The 17,480-nt window shown below is 39.2% G+C and overlaps 1 protein-coding gene across 2 annotated transcripts in view; it reads right to left on the reverse strand.

Annotated features, from left to right (window-relative positions):
• PLAGL1 (PLAG1 like zinc finger 1) overlaps nt 1–17,480 on the reverse strand; it is a 67,822-nt gene that overhangs the window by 34,347 nt on the left and 15,995 nt on the right. The window contains exon 3 of one of the 2 annotated variants that reach the window (XM_007450320.1): nt 11,516–11,557. The exons of the other annotated variant lie outside the window; for it this stretch is intronic. The gene's annotated coding sequence lies outside the window, so the exon portion shown is untranslated. The remainder of the gene's footprint in view (nt 1–11,515; nt 11,558–17,480) is intronic. 2 annotated transcript variants of the gene reach the window in all.

Consider the following 17,480-nt stretch of genomic DNA (forward strand, 5'->3'; position numbering starts at 1 on the left):
CCCTCCACTGCTTTCATTAGGCCAGGCCCAGACAAACAGCGACAGGTTTCCTCGAGACAAGGAGAGGGCCGGCAGACCACCTCATGGTTCAATTCAAATTCATCCGTTTCCTACATTCCAGTGACAGTCCAGAATGCTAACCATGACAAACCAGCACAATCACCCGGCATAATATACTGCTCGCTAGTTCATCCAAGGTCAGAGGGAGAAAACAAGCGCTGAGGGAAGTCCTCCGCTTCTAGGGCCCGCTGAGCCACGATGGCCCCCCGACATTCCATAAATAAACTATGCCCGCTCACTCTCCCTTTCTTTCTCCACCCTGCAATCCCACAAGCGATGGTCTCAGTTAATCTGCAATTTCTTTCGTGTCACCATACCTAAACCACTGGGACACTCTATTCTCAACCTAATGGTTCTGCTGATGATAGGAGGTCTGCTACACGCACTGCCCTTCTTGGTTCACACCCAGTAAACTACTACCGTATGATGAACTGAGAGCTGTAACTGCTGGGGCTTCCCTCAGGGCTCGTCTCCAGAGAAGGCCACGCGACCTAAAGAGAGACTCCATTTGCATAAATTCTGTTTGCAAAACACAAGCACGAACAGAGATAGAACAGTTAGCTTTTTGATGTGAGCTAGGTAATCACCGAAACTCGTAATCCAAGCTCTTAAATGACAGTCTGTGGGTGAATGAGGGTGTGTGTGTGTGTGTGTGTGTGTGTGTGTGTGTGTGTGTGTGTGTGTGTGTGTGTGTGTGTGTGTGTGTGCGCGCGCGCGCGCGCATGTGAGTGAAGAGGGTTAGCGAGGGGGGAGGGGAGAACCAGAGGGACTAGGAAAGAAAGTGGATTATCCTGATTCGTTACCTACACTGAACACACAGAAATTAAAAGATTTCCAAAGTCTCCACTGAATTCCGAACTGCTACTTTGACACCACGCTCACGACAGCCCGTAACAAAATGCGTTCATTTTATTGTGCTCCACTCCATTTCTGCTGCTAATCCTGAGTAAACATGGGAATAGACGGGTTAAGTTTCAAAATTCCTAAACCAAAGAGAAAATAAACAATACTGGAATGAAAGGTATGGAGAACTCACTCCATGACACAGAACACAACCTTCCCACGTGCCCATCTTAGGAGCTTCGGGACTGACCTGGGGGGTCCATTCATTGATTATTCATTTGACTGCCAAAGATGCCATTTTGTATAGGGTACTGAACAGTCCTCAAGGTAAAGATTTTCACTTTTCTCAAACTGGGACAGAAATAAACTTAGAAAATACAGAACTCCCAACTGCACAGGAAAGGTAGTGGAATTCTGGGTAGGCTCAGTGTGACAGTTATATTAGGAACCTCAAAGCTGACTCTGGCACTGATTCACTTTGGCCTCTGTGTCTCCCTACTCTTCCAAAATGGAGACAGAAACATCCGTGAAGAATTCATTTACGAAGGATTGTGAAATAATCGTTCCTCAAAAACGACGTACCTCAGGGAAGAAAGCTGGTCTTATGAGTATAACCTCCTTCTATAATAGATCACTCTAATTCAATAGAGCTGCTCTGGAAACTCACTACGTTTCTATAAATCAAATCATTTTTTAAAAGCAGTCAAAATTTACTACTCGAAGAAAGGCTATGGCAAATGACGACATATACTCATCAATTCACATATACTTTTCAAAAGCATTTACAAAGCACTTAGAAACATCAATTTGATCTTCACCATAAGCATCAGAGATAGGTGGTTTTATGAATTTCTATTACCTCAAGAGAGGTAATAAATTGATTTGCCAAAGTCACAGAACAAATAAGTATATGAGTCACAACTTTAAATATTGTTTCTAAATCCCATGCTGTTTCCTTTGCCCCTAGCTACCACCTCTGCATGTAATTATTCACTGACGTTCTCCGTAATTGTATTAAATAAGTAATCAGAATCTATTTCTAAGCCCAATGTGTTGTACCGCTCATTCAAGGAGGCAGTGTTTAAGAGTATGGACTCTGGTGTCAGGTTCACATTCAAATTTTAGTGTCACCTTTTAGTAGTTTTGTAAATTAAGCAATTTAACAGTATTTCCAGAACCTCGGTTTCCTCATCTGTAAAAGAGGAATAATACCTTCTTTCATAGGGCTTGCAAAGGAGAGAATTAGATAACCTGTGTAAAGCACCTAGAGCAGTGTTAGCATATAAGAAATGCTCAATAATGGTAGCTATTATCATTGATGTTGAAAATCAAACCAATATAAAACTTGTTAAAAGGGGGAAAATGCTTCCTTTTCAATAAAAAGACACAAAATTTAACTTTCAGCCTCTAGATTACATGATTCCCTCTAGCACTAAAAATTTAGCACTCAAGTCTAGGATTTTATGGGGCCAAGTAATAAACCAAGATCAAACTGTCATAAAAGATAAGCTACTATTACAAAACAGAAACACTAATTGGTCTTAAAAAAAAAAAACTGAGGCAAGTCCATGGTTGCTATAAAGCAGCAATGTTGTTTTTCTGTACAATCAGTTCTACTTCTTGCTGTTTAACCATTTTAAGTAGAAATGTATTGGTGTTAGGCAGGAATTCACAGACTATTGCCACATAAAGAGAAAAATACCTAATAGGAATATTTGTTTTATGTGGCTAGTGCGTTAAAGTTTTCAAAGAACTAATACATGTCTTACTTCATTTGACCCTCATGCTACTCACTAGGAGAACATGGATTAACTTTCTATCACAAGAAAAGACTGCCTGGGCTTCCCTGGTGGCGCAGTGGTTGGGAGTCAGCCTGCCGATGCGGGGGACGCGGGTTCGTGCCCCGGTCCGGGAGGATCCCACGTGTCGTGGAGCGGCTGGGCCCGTGAGCCGTGGCCGCTGAGCCTGCGCGTCCGGAGCCCCAAGTACCACAAAAAAAAAAAAAAAAAAAAAAAGAAAAGACTGCCAGTGATAAAAGGCAAACCTTAGTTTTTAACTCCTTGCCTCATTTTTCATGACTCCTTATTGACAGATGAAGGTATGTAGATGCTACAGTGCAGAGTGTACAAAATACTATGGGAAGACAGAGACAGGCCAGTAAGTCTTGGAGAGCCAGAAAAGGCTTTGGAAAGTAGATGGCATTTACCCAACTTATACCTAGTACACAAGCACGTCTAGAATATTCTTGATTGTTCTCGAGCTTCATGGGATTTTCTCTGAATTCTGAATATGTCATTCAGTGATTTAGTTGTCCTTCACTGCTTTTGCTGATCTGCAAACTTCAATGGTTCCCCCTTTAAAATTTTTTTTATCCAGTGCTTTGATATTTAAAAAGGCAGGGAATTGAGGCCACTGTTGTTTGACTCAACACCATTTAAGGCTCCTTCTAATTCTATATTTCTGTGATTTTTAAAAATTACTGCTCATTCTTACATTGCATTACCTACTATATAACACATCAGTTTAAATGTGCTTGTTTATCTATAGCCTATTAACACTGAGAATTTTTTTTTCCTTCACTACCATTTATCTCAGAAATTAATAGTTGGGAAGAACCCTTAAGAATGTCTAAGGAAGCATGTCTCACTAAAGAAACTCAGTCCACAGCTGTGGAAGTTTGATGGTTATTTCTTTCTTATGAAGGACTAAGAATTGCCTTTTTATAACCACCTCTAATTGTCTTCTCCAGCAATATGAAACAAAGATACTTTTTAACAAAAGACATTCAGATATTTGAAGGCAATTTTAACAATCCCTTGCCTTGAGCCATTAATTTGAGACTGTTCTTTCCTAATATAGATACCTAGTGCTATAAGTTTCCCTCTAAGCACCGCTATAGTTGCATCCTAATTATTTGGAAATATGTTTCATTTCCATTCAGTTGAAAATACTTCCCAATTACCCTTTTCATTTATGTCACATGGGTTATTTGGTAAAATTCACCAGTGTGACCATTTGGGCCTGGGTTTCCTTTCTGGAAGGTTTTTGGTGGTGGTGGTGGTATTGTTTGTTTTTAATATATACTATTAATTTTAATAGATATAGAGCTGTTCAGGTAAACTATTTCTTCCTGAGGGAGCTTTGGTAGTTTGTATCTTTCTAGGATTTGATCCATTTCATCTAAGTTCTCAAATTTGTGGGCAGAGATTGTAGTATTCTCTCATTAGCCCTGTAAAATCCATGAGGTCAGTAGTAGTTGTGGCTCCTCTTTCCTTCCTGATACTGGTAATTTATGTCTTCTCTCTTTTATCCTTGGTTAGCCTCGCTATATGTTTATCACTTTATTAATCTTGTTCAAAGAAAGCAGCTTTCCGTTTTGTTGATTTTTCTTTATCATTTTCCTATTTTCAATTTTGTTGACTTCTCTAATTTTTATTATTTACTTTCTTCTGCTTGCTTTAAGTTTAACTGGCTCTTCTCTAGTTTCATAAGGTGGAAACTTCAATTACTGATTTTAGGTTTTTTTCAAATATAAACATTTAATGCTACAAATTTCCTTCCAAGCACTATTTTAGCTGCATCCCACACATTTTTATAGACTATATTTTCACTTTATTTTAAAGTATTTAAAAATATTTCATGAGACTTCTTTCATGCAGCAGGCATTATTTAGAACTGTGTTAATTTCCAAATATTTGAGAATTTTTACACTAACTTTTTGTTATTAATTTCATTTCCACTGTTGTCTGAGAATGTATTTCGTATGACTGGCATTCTTTGAAATGTAACATAGTCTGTATGGCCTAGAATGTGCCCCTGGGTTATTTAGAAGTGTGTTGTTCAGTTATAAGATACTTTTCCAGATACCTTTCTGTTCTGATTTAATCTTTGTATGATTTAAACCCTTTTAAATTGTCTTGTTTTTTTTTACCCAGAATATGGTCTATCTTGATAAAGTTCTGGGCATGCTTGAAAAGAATGTGTATTCTGCTTTTGTTGGGTAGAGTGTTCTATAACTGTGAATTAGGTCAAGCTGGTTGATAGTGGTGTTTTAGCCTTCTATATCTTTATTGGTTTGTTATCTACTTGATGTATCTGTTCAGAGAGGGTACTGATATCTGACTACATTTGTGGATGTGTCTATTTCTCCTTGTATATACTGAAACCCTGTTATTAGATGCATAAACATTTAAGAGGATTTTTTTTGATGAATTTACCACTTTATCATTATGAAAGAACCCTATTTCTCCCTGGCAATATTCTTTGCTCTAATTTATACTTTGTCTGATATTAATATAGCCACTCCAGGCTTTTTTTTTCAAAACTTATTTATTTTCTTCTATTTTTTTTTGGCTGCATTGGGTCTTAGTTGCAGCATGCAGGATCTTTGTTGAGGCATAAGGGATCTTTCGCTGTGGCACGTGGGCTTCCAGGGCACATGGGCTCTGTAGTTGTGACACGCAGGGTCCACAGCACATGGACTCTCTCATTGAGGCACGCGAGCTCAGTAGTTGTGGTGCACGGGCTTAGTTGCCCCTGGCATGTGGGATCTTAGTTCCCCAACCAGGGATTGAACCCACATCCCCTGCATTGCATGGCAATGGACCACCAAGGAAGTCCCCACTCCAGGCTTTTTTTTTTTTGGCTGTGGTGGGTCTTCGTTGCTGTGCCCAGGCTTTCTCTAGTTGCAGCGAGTGGGAGCTACTCTTCATTGCAGTACATGGGCTTCTCTTTGCAGTGGCTTCTCTTGTTGCGGAGCACAGGCTCTAGGTGTGCAGGCTTCAGTAGTTGCAGCACACGGGCTCTAGAGCTCAGGCTCAGTAGTAGTGGCGCACAGGCTTAGGTGCTCCATGGCATGTGGGATTTTCCCAGACCAGGGATCGAACCTGTGTCCTCTGCATTGGCAGGTAGATTCTTAACCACTGAGTCACCATGGAAGTCCGCAGGCTTTTTAAAAAATTAGTGCTGAACTGTATAATATTTTCCATCCTTTAGCTTGTAATCTATTTGTCTTTATATATATGTTGTGCACTTTTTTTGCAGGCAGCAGAGTTAATCCTTGTTTGTTTTTTCTTTTTGAACCTAATCTGATATTCTTTGCCTTTTAATGAGAGTATTTAGACCATTTATACTTAATGTGATTATTGATATGGTTAGGTTGAAATGTAGCACCTTTTTTTTTTTTGTATTTCTCCCATCTGTTCTCCATTCCCTTTTTCCCTGCCTTCTTTTGAACTATTTTTTTTTCTGATTTATCTCCTTTGTCTTATGACTATTTTTTATGCTTTAGTGTTGATTTAGGGTTTATGGCTATATCCTTAACTTATTAAAATATCCCTTTAAGGGATATTGTACTTCTTCACATATAGTAAAAAAACTTTAATATTATATTTCAATTTTTCCCCTCCTGACCTTTGTGCAATTATTGTCACACCTTTTATATGTTATAAACCCCAACTCCACTATTACTATTTTGTTTAAACGATTACCTTTTTAAAAAGATTTAAATTACCTTTTTAAAAAGATTTAAATTTAAAAAAGCAAAACCTTATACATTTACCCAGGTGTTTACCATTTCTGGTGCTCTTTATTTCCACTTGGTATTATTTTCTTTCTTCCTGAGGACTTTAACATTTCTTGTAGTGTGGGTCTAATGGTGATTAACTCTTTAAACTTTTGAATTCACTACCTTTTTTGAAAAAATATTTTCACTACCTTTATTTCACTACCTTTTTTGAAAAAATATTTTCATTACCTATAGATTTCTAGGTTAAGTTTTTTCTTTCATTACTTTAAAGACATTGCCCCACTGTCTTCTGGCTTGCTTTGCTTTTGATGAAAAGTCTGCTGTCGTTCTTTGTTACTCTAAATTTATAGTTTCTTCGTTCTCTACTTTAAAATCTTTTTCGTTATTACTGGTTTTAAATTATCTGATTCATGTTGTGCCTTGGTGTAATTTTCTTCATTTTTTTCTTTTTCTTTTTCTTTTGTTAATTGCTAGCTTTTCATTGATCTTCTGAGATTTGTGGGCTTATGGTTTTCATTAAATCTAGCAAATTTTCAGCCATTATTTAAAAAAAATTTTTTTCTGTTCCCTCCCTCCTTTGGAGACTCTAATTACACAATATTTTTGGCTGTTTAAAGTTATCCCACAGCTCACTGATGGGCTTTTTTCCCCAGGATTTTTGTGTGTGTGTTTTATTTTGTATAATTTCTATTGCTGTGTCTTCAAGTTCATGCAATCTTTCTTTCTGCAGTGTCTAGTCCACTGTTAATCCTATCCAGTATATTTTTCATCTCAGATGTTTATGTTGTCTCTAGAAGATCAATTTGGGTCGTTTTATAGCTTTCATGTCTTTTCTTAAATTTATGCTTCCTCTATTATCTTGAACATACAAAACTTAGTTATACTAATGTTTTTAATATCTTCATTTAGTGAATGTTATTAAAATCTTATTAAATTACTTAAATAAAATGTTTATTAACTTTATTAATATCTTTGTTTATTAAATCTGTTTCATTTCTGAGTCTATTTTTATGGATTGAATTTTCTCTTACTACTGAATTTTCCTGTTTCTTTGCATATCTGGTAAATTTTGATTGCATGCTAGACATTGTGTACTTTACCTTGTTAGGTGCTGGATATTTTGTGTTTCTTTATATATTCTTGAGCTTTGTTCTGAGTTGGAGTTAAGCAACTAGAAACAATTTGACCCTTTTCTTTTCTATTTTAATTTTTTGTCCACGCCATGTGGCATGTGGGGTCTAACCCATGCACCCTGCAATGGAAGTGTGGAGTCTTAACCACTGGACTGCCAAGGAAGTCCCACAGTGTGACCCTGTAAACCAGAAGTCTGCAAATTATGGTGCACAAGCCAAATTTGGCCCAGAGTCTATTTATGTAAATAAAGTTTTATTAGAATACAGCCACCCCCATTCATTTACATATTGTCTATGACTGCTTTAACATTACAATGGCAGAGCTAAGTAGTTGCAGCAGAGGTCATATTGCCTGTAAAGCCTAAAGTATTTTCCATCTGGCCCTTTACTAAAGAAGTGTTATGATTCCTCTTTAATGGCTTACTTTTAAGATTTGTTTTGTTTTGTTTTTTTGGCCGCACAGTGAAGCTTGTGGGATCTCAGTTCCCCAATCAGGGATCGAGCCCAGGTCCACAGCAATGAAAACCCGTGTCCTAGTCCCTGGACCACAAGGGAATTCTCACTTTTAAGATTTTTTAGGTAGGATCAGGGCAGCCTTTAGTCTAGGGCTAATTTTGCCTCACCACTGAGGCAATACCCTTCTGAGCACTCCATCTAATGCCACTTGTATTACAAAGTTTTTCTACTCTGAATGGTGGGGATACACATTTCCCAGCCCTACATGAGCTAACTTTCCCTTCCCAGTGGTTTTTCTCCAAGCCTTGGGTAGTTCTCTCATAAGCACGCACTAATCAGCACTCAGCTGAAGACTCCAAGATCTCCAGAGCTCTGAAGATCTCCAGAGCTCTCTTCTCTCTGGCCCTCTGTCCTGCAAATTCTAGCTGCTTTAACCTCCCTGAATTGCCAGCTTAATCACCTCAATTCAGGGTGACTACTGAGCTGTGTCTGGGTTCCCCTCTTACACTGTGGCCTTGGGCACATCATTTGTTTCCTTTATCTCAGGGTTAACTGTCTTATGCCACTTGTCACCCAATGTCTGAAAACCTTTGTTTCATACATTTTATGGGGTTTTGTTTGTTTGTCTGTTTTGCTAAGGCAGGATAATAAATCCAGTTCCTGTTACTACATCATGACTGGAAGTCATGGTAGAAGTCCCCTCAGTATGATATTCCAATTCCTTACATTTGCATTAATGTTTTATATTTTAAAATAAGTACTGACAAATCTACACTATCTCATTTCATCCTCTCCACACTGCTAAAGTGTAGAGATTACAAAAAATGCAAAAAATTTTCTGGGGTCACATTGCAGAGCAGCTCATGTCTCCTAGTCATGTTCTCTTCCGTAAAATATACATAATTTTTTCAAAATTTACTATATGTAATGACATAAATTATAAAAGACTGTCTTCTCTACAAAGTACACTGTAAAATAATTATCACTAGTATCTCAAGCTTATAAAACTGAGCAATATCAGATTAAAGGATTAACAGTTACTGAATGTTGCTAATGGCCAGGCCTATCACCTCAATTAAGCCTCATAAGCCTCACAACTATTATTATTTCAATTTTATAAAAGACAATCTGTGGCTAAGAAAGCCTCATTAACTTGCTTATAGTGTACTTATTGGAATCACAGCCAGAATTCAAGCCAGGCTACACTTGGTTCTAAAACTTGTGCTATCCACCATTCTGTCTGCTCTTAATTTATAGCTCTTAAAAAGCACACTTCTGGAACTAAATTCTGACAGAACACTCTAAATCTTCAGTAACAAAAAAATACTAAATATTTTTTAGTTTGATATTTACTAATATTTACTAATATTACTGATATTTACTATTGATATTTACTAAAAATATCAATATCTACTCATTTTTACCAAAGAACTTCTAATCAAACAAGCACTGAAAAGAAAATGAAGTATATTCTTAGAAGAAATTTCAAACCTAGTTTTTTCTCCCAGTAATCCTTAGAAATACACAGATGATTGAGATTTTAGTTGCTTTTTTCACTTACCTATCTCTGTGGTCACGAGGCAACAAGAGAAGGTTGTATTAGGCAAAGTCAGTAACCGCTATACAATCCATTTTCCCTATCCCACTTTCCCATCTTTGTAAACAAAACACACAAAAATTATTACTCTTGTAGAGTTCATCTTCAAGTGAAAGGGAGACAGATAAGTAAAATATATAACAGAAGGTGGTTAAAAAAATAAAGTACTGGGACTTCCCTGGTGGTGCAGTGGTTAAGAATCCGCCTGCCAATGCAGGGGACACGGGTTCGAGCCCTGGTCCGGGAAGATCCCACATGCTGCGGAGCAACTAAGCCCATGCGCCACAACTACTGACCCTGCGCTCTAGAGCCCACGTGCCACTACTGAAGCCTGCGTGCCTAGAGCCTGTGCTCTGCAATGAGAAGCCACTGCAAGGAGAAGCCCGCGCACCACAACGAAGAGTAGCCCCTGCTCGCCGCAACTACAGAAAGCCCGCATGCAGCAATGAAGACCCAATGCAGCCAAAAAATAAATAAAAACAAATAAATTTATTTTAAAAATAATAATAAATAAATAAAGTACTGTAGTGATAGGAAGTGCTGCGAGTGTAAGGCAGGGAGAAACAGTGGTAATTTGAAATAAGGTAGTCAGGGAAGGCCTGGATGCGGAGATGACAATTTTGCAAAGATTTAAAGGAGGTAAGGAAGTGAGTCATGTGGCTATTTGTGGGAACAGTAATTGCAAAACCCCAGTGTAGGAACAAGAATATTGGTATGGCTAAAGCAGTGAGTGAGGGGGAGCAGTAAAAGGTTAGATCAGAGGTAATGGGGGCCCATATCATGTAGAAGTTGATAAGCCTCTGTGAAGAGAGGCACCGGAGTCACTGGAGCAGAAAAGTAACATGATCAGACTTAAGAGTTTTAAATAATTTATCTGGCTGCCATTTGGAGAATGGGTTATAGTGGAGAAAGTGTAAAAGCAGGGAAACAAGTTAGGAGGCTATTTTAATAAAAAGATGAAGGCTTTGACCAGTATGGTAGTGGAATACATGGTGAAAAGCAGTCATCTTCTAGATATATTTAAGGCAGAGCTGACAGTATTTCCTGACAGCTGGGTGTATAGAGGATGACAGAAAGAAGAGAGGATGATGGTGCCACAGAGACTATCTGAGCAACTGGAGGAATGTAGTTGCCATTTACTGAGATGAGGAAGACTAAGGAAGAAGAAAGTTTGGTTGGAGTGGAAGGGATAGCCATTTAATACTGTAAATGTTTTCAGTGATAGAGGGGATAATTCATTTCCAGGTTAAAAATGTTTGTTCAAATCTATTTCAAATGTTTAGATTTCACTGAATTAAAAAAACTACCATGAAACAGGAGATCTAAATTCTTCTTCAATATGCTACAAGAAAAAGTTACTGAACAGACATATAGCTACTCCAAATGATAAAATGAGAATAAAGCTAAATTCTCCCAATCTGCAATTCTCCCTTCATTTCATCTCATTGCCAGATTTTCACAGATAAACGAAACAGAATTTGTTATACCTCATTAGTCAAACCATTCCCATTAGTGGCTTTCTCCCAGGATGTTGTGTCCCTCTTACCATCTGCCACAAGGATGTTCTAGGTGAAGACTGTGATGTCCAACAGGATGGATGTATGTGCCACCTCAGCTCCACAGATGGCACTTTGCTCCTGCTAATCATAACCCTGATAGGAAGTCACTCCAAAGAAACAGATGGCCCTAGCCCAAGATGTGTAATTCAAACCTTCTCAAAATAACTATCACCTAATGGCATGAGAAAAAGTGAGACTATCTTTAAAATAATATAAGAACCAAATAAAAAAAAGGTTTTGCTCTAATTTTTGTTCAGGTTCCCTAGAAAAATATTCTCATGTAATTAGAAAATGTACAAGGTTGAAGGTGAAGGATAAAGAAATTAAAATATCAACTTACAAAAGCCAATGATGACTATGTTGTCAATCAGGCGGGAAAAACCTAAAAACAAAAATAAAAATTATATATTAGTTTTATATAGTAGTTGTGTGTACATTTTTAATTGTAACTTCATTGAGATAATTGCAGATTCACATTAAGTTTTAAGAGAGATCTTTAGTGTCCTTTCCTCAGTTTCCCCAGTGGTAATATTTCACAAAACTGAGTGCAATGTCACAATCAGTATATGTGTGTATATATATATCATATATATTATACAATATACTGGTCTTTTTAAAATAAAATTTATTTATTTATTTATTTTTGGCTGCATTGGGTCTTTGCTGCTGCCTGCAGGCTTTCTCTAGTTGCAGCGAGCAGGGGCTACTCTTCACTGTGGTGCACAGGCTTCTCATTGCAGTGGCTTCTCTTGTTGAGGAGCACAGGCTCTAGGCACACAGGCTTCAGAAGTTGCAGCATGTGGGCTCCAGTAGTTGTAGCACGTGGGCTCAGTAGTTGTGGCTCATGGGCCCTACAGCACAGGCTCAGTAGTCGTGGTGCACGGGCTTAGTTGCTCCGCGGCATATGGGGTCTTCCCAGACCAGGGCTCGAACCCATGTCCCCTGCACTGGCAGGTGGATTCTTAACCACTGCACCACCAGGGAAGCCCTATATTGGTCTTTTGAGATTTTTTTCCCAGTTTCATTTTATTTGTGTGTTTATGTTTACTTCTATAGAATTTTATCACCTATAGGCTCACAGATCCCCCGACAGCCAAGATACTGAACACCACACGGATTCCTCATGTCATCCTTTCATAAGTACACCCAGCTCCTTCCCCCAACCTCCTTCTGTCCCTAACACCTTATATAACTTTTTTTTTTTTTTTTTTTTGCGTTATGCGGGCCTCTCACTGTCGTGGCCTCTCCCATTTGCGGAGCACAGGCTCCGGACACGCAGGCCCAGCGGCCATGGCTCACGGGCCCAGCCGCTCCGCGGCATGTGGGATCCTCCCGAAACGGGGCACGAACCCGCGTCTCCTGCATCGGCAGGCGGACTCTCAAGCACTGCGCCACCAGGGAAACCCTATATAACTATTTTTAACACTAAAATAATAACATCCATTTGTGAACAATAAGTATCTTACTCACTGTGTGTTAAGAGTCTACTGTGTAGTTGAATGTCAAGTCATGAATAAGGAATTCTATTTTTCTGCATTAAAGAGTAAGTTTCAGTTTAAGGAACAAATTCTCTGAAAAGATGTTTGTTCCTCGTTACTTTAACATAGACTACTCACTTCAAAAATCAAAAGGTAAAAGGTAAGCTAAAGTAGTGACTGAACTCATAGATTTCATATTTTTAATATTTATTTTAAAATATTTTATTTTTTAGAGCAGTTTTAGGTTCACAGTAAAAATGATGGGAAAGTGGTTTCTTCGTTGCTGTTTTTTTAATTTATTTTGGCTGCGCAGGGTCTTAGTTGCAGCATGCAGGATCTTTAGTTGCAGTACACGGACTTCTTAGTTGCAGCATGCATGCAGGATCTAGTTCCCCGAACAGGGATCGAACCCAGGCCCCCTGCACTGGGAGACAAGAGTCTTATGCACTGGACCACCAGGGAAGTCCCAGGAAGGTGTTCTTAATTTCAAATTCCACTTGTTCATTGGAAACAAGGAAAGCATATATAGGAAAGCAACCGACTTTTGTATAATGAACTTGTACCCTACAATGCTGCTGTAATTGCTTATTGGTTTTGCTACTGAGGTAAGGCTAGCCTCATTGAATGAGTTAAAAAGTATTCCCTCTGCTTCTATCCTTTGAAAGTGATTATAGAGAACCGGCATAATTTCTTCCTTAAATGTTTGGCAGAATTCACCAGGAAAACCATCTGGGCCTGGTGCTTTCTATTTTGGAAGGTAATTATTTACCTGAATTCTTTAATTGAGAAATCCTCTTCGATTGTCTATTTCTTCTTCTGCGTTTTAGAAAATTGTCTTTTAAAGAGTTGGTCCATTTCATCCAGGTTATCAAATTTGTGGGCACTTAGTTCATTGTATTCCTTTATTATCCTTTTAATGTCCAAGGGATCTGAAGTGATGTCCCTTCATTTCTGATATGAGTAATTTGTATCCTCCCTCTTCTCTTCTTAGCTAGCCTCATTAGAGGCTTATCAATTTTATTGATCTCTTCAATAAAACCAATTTTTGTGTCCTTGCTTTTCTCTATTGATTTCCTATTCTCAATTTCATTGATTTCTGCTCTAATTCTTATTACTGCTTTTCTTCTCCATACCTTAGATTTAGTTTGCTTTTCTTTATCTAGTTTCCTAAGATGAAAACAGATTGATTCTTCCTTCCTAGCATATCATTCAATGCTATACATTTCCTTCTAAGCACTGCTTTCTCTGCATCCAACATATTTTGATAAGTTGTGTTTCTATTATTGACTCTAATTCCATTGTGGTCTGAGAGCAGATATCATATGATTTCTATCCTTTTAACTTTGTTAAGATGTGTTTTATGTGGTCTACCTTGATGAATGTTCCAAGTGAGTTTTATGTGGTCTACCTTGATGAATGTTCCAAGTGAGTTTGAGAAGAATGCCAGTATGCTTGGGTTCAGGTAAGAACCCTCTTCAACGTTGCAGACTGCTGACTTCTCATTGTACTCTCACATGTCAGGAAAAACAGCTGGCTAGTTCTCTGGCCTCTTCTCATAAGGGCACTAATCTCATTCATGAAGGCTCCACCCTCATGATCTAATTACCTCCTGAAGCCCCACCTTCAAATATCATCACATTTGGCATTAGTATTTCAACATATAAATTTTGTGTGGACATAAACATTCAGTCCATTGTAATGACCTTATATAGAGATAAAGACAATTTAGTCATTTCTGAACCACCTCACTCTCTACAAAATCTCACAGCAATAATAGCATGACCTGGGGGAAAAGCTGGGTAGACTACTCAAAACCTATACAATTTTGTAATCAGAGAGCTAACCAAATAATAATGGGTACCTTGACCTTAACTTGGACAGCCCCAGCAGGCAGCTCAGTGTAACTGAAGAGTGCCTCAGGTAATATCAAAAATGCTCAAAAACAATAGAATGGAAAGGCTACTGCAGGAGAAATGGCGACAAAGGGTTCAGAGATGGGGTCTCACAGCTGGGGAGAGTGACTTCACTCTAACCCTGTCAACTCAGACTCAGCTGGGTTCCAGAGCCTGCACAACTCCAGAATATTCCCTCGCTCTTATTAATTTCCCACTTTCTCTACTATCTTCCAAATGACCTCCCACTCCCCACAGTTGTACATACATCTCTCTGCTAACATCCCTACTTCATGCTTCACTGAGAGGGCGTGTGCGCGTGCACGAGAGAGAGAGAGAGAGAGAGAGAGAGAGAGAGAGAGAGAGAGAGAGAGAGAGAGAGAGAGAGAGAGAGACACGGGGAGAGAGAGACGGAGAGAGAGCGTGCGCTACTGGATGGAGCATCTCATCTTCCCAATGCTAAACCTACAAATTTCTCTTCCTAGCACCAAAGGTCAACCCCACCTCACTATCCAAAGTTTTCTCTCCATTATCATCCTCTCCCTTTCTACTAGAGGTACTTCTCCCCAACACACAATCATGCTCTGGTATTTCCCAACCTTTAATAAACAAAACCTTCACTGACCTCGCATTGCCCTCCAGTTCCCACTATGTTTCACAGACTAACTTTCTCAGATTAACTTCACAGAAAAGAATTGAAAACAGATAATCCCCATTTCCTCACCTCCTATTCACTTTCCAACCCATTCCCTTGGCCCTTATCTCCACCACTCTATCAAAGGATCCTTATCAAGGTCATCAAAGCAATTCCTATTATCTTCATTTAACAAATCAGGACACTGAAGCTCAAGAGAAATTATTAGGTTGAGATAGTAAAGATACATACCTTCCCTTGGAGATAAGCAAGAGCCTAAGGCTGCCCCAAATCACTCTTTTCAGGACATTAAACTAAGGACTTTATCTTCCACGGACCCCCACCTCTTTCCTTCCTTATGTCAACCTCCCTGTACTAAATCTCAGATTTACTTCTTAAAATACCTCATTACTTTTCATTATTTTAATTGAGAAAAAGCCTTTGCTTGACCTATGAATGTTTTCTGTGTAGGCCACTTGGTGTATATTATATTGATCACAACAACCTGAGAATAGGTGGATTTATCCCCTTTACACAAATAAGAAAATTTTGGCACAGAAAGAAAAAATACCTTCCTAATGTTGGACAGTTATGAAGTAGTAGAGCTAACATTTGATCTGATCACCCAGATTCTGCTCCCCAGGCTGGCTGCCCTTCATGATGGTTAGATCTCACAGCTTCTTAGTTGTTCCCATTACATGGTAACAGGGTAAGGGCATCACTCAGAGAGATGTGACATAGTCCCAACACCTCCATAAGGTCAGAAAACCTAGGATTGATATAAATTTGCTACGGGCAAAAACATAAGAAACTGATTTATATATTATAATGAGGACTTTATAATAAAAATAGTAATTGTCAAGACATTCAACTCAACTTTGGTGATCAGGGCATTTTCCCTTTCTAGCTCTATCTAGGAAGCTAAATTAGTAAGCACGAGAATGGTATAGATTTACGTGCTCATTCATATCTTATTCTCATTTTCTAGGCAACACAGATATTACACTTGCTCAGCACTGTCCTTAAACATGGGCAAGAGTGGTTCACAGCAAACCCTTCCCTCCACAGTGAAAAGTCCAAGTGTCTAAGAGGACATACCCACCCAGGCCCAGACTCCCCTCCTAGACTATGCTCCAGGATCCTGGAACCACGGAATTCTTGTTCAAAGAGCTTCAAGCCTGCCACCAGGGACTGCACAGTCCTTTCACCTAAACCTGTTACTTTTTAGGACAGATCATGCCACTCTTATGTGCCACACTAGGCTCAAGAGGTGGCCAAGGGGTGGCTGTTTGTAGGGGTGTGGACATAACCAAATGTGTGCCCTTCATAGTGTACAACTGGGCCAAGAATGTGAAGAAAAGAGAAGATGGGCCAGCTCTCCCTACACTGCCATGTTCTGAAGGTGCAGAAATCTCAAGAGTAAGAATTCCACATTCAAACCTGGTTTTCCAGCTCATTTGAGATCAATTTGTCAAGGAATGATAGAGTATATTTTTATAGTCAGTTTACTGTCTTAAAACTTTTAACTGTTTAGAGTCACAGTACCAGTCCTTCTGTTTATATTCCTGCTTGGACTTCTCTACCTGCTCATAGTTAGGCATGTGACTAGCTCTGGGCTGCCAACAAACAGTTAATTACTGGCACAAGACCATTTAATATTATCTTTCCTTACCATGTAAATCGAGAAGACCAAGTATTTCAGAAAGCATACAGCTCAAGATGGTGATGCATCACAGGCCTAAGTCTGACAGTGTGGATGGAGTAGAGCCTCCCACAAATCCACAATGGATGTTTAGTGTGAACAAGAAAATAAACTGTTCTTCTGTGAAGCCACTGAGGTTTGGGGATGGCTCATTAGCACAGATAACTTTAGCCCATCCTGGCTATACAGAAATTGGTACCAGAAGTAGGATGCTTCTCTAGCAAAAACCTAAAACACATGACCATGGTTTTGTGGTCAGGAAACAGTGAGAAAAATTATCTTAAGAGCTGGAAAGATAGTGGCGTATTTTATACAGTGGTGCATTTGGTAAAGCATTTGCTGCTGGTGCCTTGGGAGGCAGATCACCTACCTAATGAAACTGCAGCCCTAGAAGAGGTAACAAAACAAAACACTGGGGGCTTCCCTGGTGGCGCAGTGCTTGAGAGTCCGCCTGCCGATGCAGGGGACGCGGGTGCGTGCCCCGGTCTGGGAAGATCCCACATGCCGCGGAGCGGCTGGGCCCGTGAGCCATGGCCGCTGAGCCTGCGTGTCCGGAGCCTGTGCTCCGCAACGGGAGAGGCCACAACAGTGAGAGGCCC

Source organism: Lipotes vexillifer, unplaced genomic scaffold (genome assembly GCF_000442215.2).
Source record: "Lipotes vexillifer unplaced genomic scaffold, Lipotes_vexillifer_v1.1 scaffold112, whole genome shotgun sequence".
NCBI lineage: Eukaryota > Metazoa > Chordata > Mammalia > Artiodactyla > Lipotidae > Lipotes > Lipotes vexillifer.